Source organism: Alligator sinensis, unplaced genomic scaffold, assembly GCF_000455745.1.
Source record: "Alligator sinensis unplaced genomic scaffold, ASM45574v1 scaffold740_1, whole genome shotgun sequence".
Taxonomy (NCBI): domain Eukaryota; kingdom Metazoa; phylum Chordata; order Crocodylia; family Alligatoridae; genus Alligator; species Alligator sinensis.
This window is the reverse complement of record NW_005841964.1, coordinates 2,042,837-2,050,328: the sequence shown is the minus strand read 5'-3', so window position 1 is coordinate 2,050,328 and position 7,492 is coordinate 2,042,837. Positions and strand designations below refer to the sequence as shown.

General features: G+C 45.9%; 1 protein-coding gene across 1 annotated transcript in view; it reads right to left on the bottom strand.

The window, feature by feature from the left end:
• Window positions 1–7,492, bottom strand: part of DNAJC3 (DnaJ heat shock protein family (Hsp40) member C3) — a 79,103-nt gene that overhangs the window by 45,512 nt on the left and 26,099 nt on the right. The gene's annotated exons all lie outside the window — the stretch shown is intronic.

The window sequence follows — 7,492 nt, the reverse complement described above, 5'->3', positions numbered from 1 at the left end:
TACACGGCAGGGTAATAGAAACCCTGTGTGAGATCCAGAGGAGCGTGGCAGCCTGATCCACCGCCCACCTCTTCCCGTCTTCGAACGCAACTTTTATAAGACGTATTTACGATTCCTATTTTGGTGGCTCGTTCACCCAGAGCATCCGGAGCTCTGCACCGTGGAGCCTAGCAACCTCCACGAGACCGTCTGTGTTGTTTGTCTGTAACTGCAACTTAATCAAGCTTTCCAGCCTACACCACTGCCATCTCGGTGTAAGTAAACAATCTTTTAAACTACCGCTACGCGTCCGTGCCTAATTCCAGCTCGAAGGCCTTCCCTCTCCGCCCTGGCGTGCCCGGGCTGCTGGCCACAGCCTGCGTGCAGCGCAAAAAGGGCTCGGGTCGCTCCCGGCCCGCACAAGTCCCATCGCATATGCTTTTGGTTGAAGATCTTTACAAAAATCAGTCCCTTAATACAGGCCATTGGACACATGCTGATATTGTAGAAAAACATGTAAACGACAAACAGGCCTTGCCTAGAACTATGATTCAGGTTTCAAGGCCAACTGGGGGCCGAGCACTAGATCTGCGATGATAAAACTCCTGTGGAGCATACTTTATTTAATAAGATGCACGTGCCAGCTTTTGGCGCATCATGCCAGATTTCTGGAAGCACCCAAATAGAAACAGTGAAATGCTCAGTCTGATCTTATTTCTGCTGAAAGAAATGGCAATCTTCATCCATGTAGCAGTGGAAAGTATTTTCACTGAATATCCTTTGTCCCTATATCTGTAGAAAACAACTGGGAATTCATACCTATTATACTACTTTCATAGAAATCTAAGAATTTAAAATCACACACAGGTAAAACTTAACTATCTTTTAGCTGACCCTCCCACAATCAGAAACACAGAAAGTAAAAACACAGCACCACTAGACTGTCTGCACTGATCATTACAACTGCCTCTACCCCTATAGTTTAGTAGCAATTTGAAAATTGTAACAAAATGTCAAGTTTTTTTAGTTAACATTTCATACTGAGAAAGGTTCATTAAATTTAAAATATAATGTTAGATTATACTTGGTTTAGACCTTAAAAGTAGGTCACCAATTTATTGCTAAAATTATTTAAAAACTAAAAGACATACTTCAAACAAAAATCCATTTAAAAAAGAAGTCATCCATTTTTATTCATTCTGCATGAGGTAATAGAGAATGGGTGGTAGTATAAAATAAAATATAAATATGCACATCAAAAACAAAAGTGCATAGAAACAATTAATGACAACGTTTCACTTCCAAGTAACTTTGAATAGAAACAGATGTTTTGCTAGATCACCTCTCTTTGTATCTGCTGCAATTAAAAAAAATAAAGTTTTGGCAGTGGACCGCACCAGAAGCAATCTGGAAACATCCTTCATAATGACAAGTCACAGCGAAATTATTATGTTTGTTGGCAATAAAACTCCACTGGTAAAGGTTAGGTATCAAACTGCCTAATATTAAACAGGATTCTCCAGGTCAATACTTATAAGAGAGACAACACTTCCTGCTTCTTCTCTGTTATTCTTACCACCCTACAATAACACTGCAAACACAATACAAATTTATACCGCATTCCCCCCATTCCTTGAAATAGTGCTGAAGTCTGAAGAAGCTGTCTCTGCTTCCTTGTTCATGCATCATTAATCATGTCAATGCTGCTCCAAAAATAGCATTTATACATGTTCTTGTGCAATGTCTTTCGTATGTCACCCTCCATTATAATAATACTTGTATAATACAACCTCAACTAGGAAGAGCAAAAGGACTCTGGCTAAATAAAACAAACAACAAACCCAAAGGAGCTGCTCAGGAAGGCAGCTTTCATTAGCCTTACTAATCCTAAAGAGCAAGAGAGATTTATGACTACAACGTATTGTTCCAAAATGCTTTCCCCTCTCTAAACTAGCGATTCTTAACCTTGTTAAAAATGAAGGTAGCCTTCTGAAAATCCCAGCTCTCAGCTTTCACTCATGTCTTCCATAGTCAAAAAACAAGAGCAAGTCTTCTGTTGCAAAGAACTCAGAAAGACCACAACAGGTCAGAAAGCTTTTGACACTGCAGATTCTTGTTTGAAATTTCTGAGCTTACCTTGCAAATCACACGTAAGTGTTTTCACACCTAGCTGTGCTAATATTGTGCAATACCTTTTAAAGGATCTTGCAGTTCCCTTGGCTGATAATGGCTGCTCTAAACACTTAGTACCTACTATTTAAATTAAAGTAGCATTTTCCATTTAACAAAGGTTGTCTGTCCAATGCATTCACTGCTGCTGATGTGCTCCTGGAAGGAAGTCATGGGTGCCAAATACTCTCAGACCTGCTGGATAGGCAGAGCTGGTGCAGAGAGCTTTGTAACCCAAAGCCTGCTTCAAGTAGGAGAATTCCAGCAATTAATCCGAGGCTTGACAGCTGGTAGATAGGAAGTGTTAAGGGAGGTCAGCAACAGTACATGGGTACAACTGATTCTCTGACCAAGACACTGACAGTCTTCATCAAAATAGTGGATACCTTGTTTTAGGAGAGCAGCAAACATCTAATCCCTGTGCTACCTCCACCCAGTACACAGTATTTGCCAGGTCCACACCTCTGGCAATCACAAGGTCTAATGCTATCATTCATGTAATGCATATGTAATGTAATGCATATGTAAAAAGACCACATAAGGTCTGAAGAGGGAGTGAGTGCAGTTAAAGACAGCAGCAACAATTTCTAGCATTACAGAGGAGGAAATGGATACCCGTAACATAGAACCTTCAGGAATAGCACAAAGAGGTTCACCAATACAGGATACATCTGAAAGTATTGCAACATTTGAAGTCAAACTGCCCATCAGCCCCTTAAAGCCATCAGCTAAAGCAGTGGTATCTAACTCATCCGGCCAGTGAGGGGCTAGTCTGTGAGTTGGATCAGCTAGCCCCACATGCCCTGGACCAGCCCAGCAGAGCAGTCCCACCCCTTCACGCCTGAATCAGTGCATAGCGCTGGGTCTGGGGCATTCAGCATGTGACATGCAGGCCCAGCCCAGGACTCGCAGGCAGCACCACAGTTCAGATGACAGGGCTCCACTGGCCACATCTGGCTCACGGGCTGTATCTTTGACACCCCTGAATTAACGCATTGGCTAGTATAATTCTAAAAGTAGGTCCCAGAGGATACCTGGAAAGGAAGGAGGCAATGTTAACACCAGCAACCCCCTCCCCACCCCCCCACCCCCAAAAAGACCATGGAGTAACTTTAAGCAACAAAGCAGACATCCCTCTCTCTCTCTTCCTTACCACCACTCCCCAAAACCTAAGTCCTGGGGGAGGGAAAGAAAAACAAAAAAACCCCACCAGTACTGTTCCATAACAATCTGTTTCAGCCTCAGATCAGGAAGAGAAATAACACTTTGACACCATCCCTGGGTAAGTGGTGAGAAAAGAGTCCTGAAGAGGTCAAAGGACTGGTAACAGCAAACCTGGCTAAAAATGTTGAGCTCTCTGAAAAGCCCCTGGTGGCCTTACTCTTCTTTCCCTCCACATAACTCCTTTATCTTGCTGCTTGAAAGGAGCAAGAGAAGAAAAACAGGACCTCCCCAGTCATCCATTTCCTATTCCAACTGGGATGAACAAATATCCATGTTCACAAAGGGGCTTGTGCTAACCCTAAGCCTGTGCATAACAAAAGAGAAGAATCCTACAGAAGAGCCAAAGCTCATTTTAAGCCAGTTCCCAGAATACTAGGGGAAGAATGGCAAAGTCAGTCGTGGGGTTTTTGGTTGTAGCAGTGTTGGTCTAAGGTGTAGGCAGGCAAGGTTCTTTGAGTAGATGTGATTTCTTTTATGAGACCAGCTACGTAGTCCAACTACTCAGTTCATCTAATAAAAGCTATCACATCTAATCGAAGAACCTTGCCTTTCAAAATCAGTCATGATTCACATTCAAACAAGATAAAACCAAGCTTATCAACTAGCATCCACATAAGACTTCAGCTTAAAACTGGCCTGTTATACAAATTCTTAAATCAGGGGACTTCTACAAACAAGTTAAAAGCTGGAAAGATTAAACTATTTTTTAGAAGAGCTAAAAGACTGGCAATACTGAAAAACATGAGGTATAAAGATAGAAATGACTCTATCCTTCCAATTCAATGAGTTTCACAGAAGACACGCTTGCACAGTATGTGTCTTTTAACCAGCAATAAATTCAGCCATCACTTCTTCAACCATCCTCAGCACCCTCCTTCAGGAGAATCTCCTCAACTCTTCCTGAAACCAGTGACGTTGTGCTTGGGACCAGCGAGGAACAGAAGGGATGAACTGTGTTGCAGAGGAGGCAGGCTCCCAGTAACACGTCAACATGATGCAATCTCCAATAAACTATTCTTTCAGCAATATAGTTATGCAAGTCAACAGAACCTAGTGTACCACCTAGCGTATGACAAAAAGATACTAGTCATGTATTTTGTTAGCTTCACATATACCAAAGAAAATGCTGCTTTGAAAGAGATATTGCATCTCAGAAATTGTGCCCAATTACATCACATTTTGGCCACCCTAATATGTGCAGAATTGTTTCTTATGAGTGCTGTGTCCAATCTAGTTCCGCATGGTACCCTTCCCATCAAGATTATCACAGTCTACTGCAGCTCTGTTAGGAAAATAAATCCAGTGTTAGAAAGGAAATGTATGCCTACTGCAGCCACAATTAACAAGGCACCAGGTCATGCATACTACGGCCATATATAAGAAAGTGACTTGGGATAGTCTGGCACCTCTATATCCACAATTATCAGCATAATGGTATGTCATCTCCAAATGCTTCAGAATACGTGCAACTGTTTAGACCAGGGGCCAGCAATCTTTTACATAACATAGGCTGAAACAACACAGCTCCAGTCCAATATAGGCCAGGTGGCTTCAGCTGTGTGACAGTACTGGGGAGCCTTGCTCGTGCCCACACCAGGGCCACACAGTTGGGAGCTGTGCCCATGCTACCGCTGTGCTGGAACCAGGTACCTGGAAACTGTGCCCATGCTACCCCGCCCCAACCTGGGCTGCAGAGCAGCTCCCCACTGCCTGGAAGTTTTACCCATGCCATAGCTGGGGCAGGGGATGTGGTGTGGAAACTAGCAGCAGCAGCATGGACATAGGGCATCCTTACACATGCTTTGGGGGGCAGTAGTTAGAGCAGCTCTCGGGAACCACTAATTAAAACACTTACAGTGTCTCATGTATTCAGCAACCCATGCTTCAAAATGGCAGTAGGGATGCTTTAGTTAAAGTGCCCCCGCCACTGTTTTGAAACACGGGAACACTGAATACGAGACGCCAAGGCTGCTGGACCACTCCAATTAGAAAGCATCAGAACAGGCATCAGCATGTATAGGTGACCATACTTTGCAGATGCCTGGCCCCGCCAAAACTCCCCACCAGCTGGAAGCAGTACCCATGCCACAGCTGAGGAAGCATTGGTTGTGTGGACACTGCTCCCAGCTGCCAGGTACCAGCACAGGGAAAAAAACCCTCCCTTCTCCTCCCCCTGCTGACAGGCTGCTCAAACTACCCAACCTGTATCAGACCAGAGCTGGGAGGGCTGCTGGAAGTGGCAGGGCCCAGCCCCTCTCTTCCTGATGCCACCATGGGCAAAGGCAAAGCCCTCCAGCTTCACAGGCCAAATTCGGCATTGCCAACTCCTGGCTTAGACTAATTATTCTGACCACAATTAGTTTGCTTCCTGTAGCAGAAGTATCCAGAAGATACAATACAAAGTTTTGACATAATCAGACACTACAGGTTACAATGTTCCAGCTTAATATTATATTGTCCATCAGCCAGCTGAAGCACATTTCCATTATAGATTTCTTATTAAACACAATTTTGAAACGCATTTCAAATGCAGCACTGGAGAAGTCCACAGATTTACTCTTGGCTGCAAGGTTCACACAGGGTTCCTTCTACTCTGCACATCACCACCAATAAGAAAGATCAAATCCTGCCCTCAAAGACACCAGTAAAACATCCGTTTTCCAACTGCGCCATTACAGACACCTGCACAACTCCATCAGCCCTAAGCGTAATTACACAGGTGTCACAAAGGATACAAATCTGAAAGCAAATTGTCTGTATAAGTACAGGTGGGGAATATAATCTGCCTTGAAAACCCTATTACTGGTGCCAATGCAGGAAATGTTTTTTTAAAAAGTGATTGTCAGAGACCTAGGCAAACTTCCAAATAAAAACCCCAAGCAAAAAAGGAGAAAAAAAAAAAAGCTTTTTTTTTTTTTTTTTAACTTGAAAAAGTCAGTGAGAGTTGAATAAAGTCGCTGTTTAGGACCAAGGCAGCTGTTTCAACTTTCAGGAACTTGTCTTCTACTAGTGGCTCCCAAAAGACTGGGAAAGCAAAGCACTTGCTGCCACCCTGACAGAACTCTTGATACATGTAGTTTTCCAGTGTGACTAAGACATGGTATGTATGTATTTATTTATTTTAAAGCAGCTGTTGGTTTTAAGAAGACAGGGCCTCCACTCACTTTTGAGCCTGGTGTCTTCATTACAGAAGGTACCTGGGGAAGGGCTCGATCTGGGGCTTTATTCTTTGCCACATTAACTGTCCCCCATCTTCACCGCCCCCTTAGAAGCCTGGTCCCCGCTGCCCCAATCCTGGGGCGAGGCCAAGCCCAGTGCATTTCTCCACAAGGCAGCAGGGCACCTCCCAGGTGAGCTTGTCTATGCCAAGAATGGGCTGGGCCCAACTCTGGCTGGCACTGCCCACTCTGCAGATTCCCCCTTCTCCTCCTTGGCTCCTAGTGCCCCAAGTCCCCTTAGCCCTGCTCCCCTCACCCCCTAGCACAGTGGTTCTCAACCCTTTCCTGCACCAGAACTCATTTGTTAACATCAACGGCCAGTCCCAACCCAGTGTTCCCTACCCACAGCATCCATGGGGGAAAGGCGGGGGGAAGCAGCCCCTGGCAGGCTGGAACGGTGCCAGCCTAAAAGGGAAAAGTCTCACGTTTCTCTCCTTCTCAAGGGGAATCCGTTTTCAAAGTACGTGCACCACGCTTTCATATATTCTTGCGACCCACTCTTGGGGCGGAAACCCACGGGTTGAGGAGACACGCTGCCCTAGCACATAGCAGCTGGGTCCCAGCACAGCTCTGGGCGGCGCGGGGCAGGAGCCAGATGGCAGTTCGCGACGCGCGCCCCAGCCTCTGCCCCTCGCGCCCTTCATCGCCCCTGCTTCCCTGGCCCCAGCCCCAAGCCGGGGTTTGCCTGGGGGTAGGAAGCCCCCAACCTGCAGACTGGGCAGCATCCCCACGTGGGCTTGCCTCCCCCCCCCCCCCCCCCCCCCCCGCCCCGCCACTAAGGACACGTGGAGAGCGCAGAGAAGGCCCGCCGCGTGCGCCCTGCGGGGGCCTGGGCATGCGCAGAAGCGCGAGATGACGCCACTGAGGGCTTTGCCCTGTGGCGGGGGGGGGGATGTGTTCCG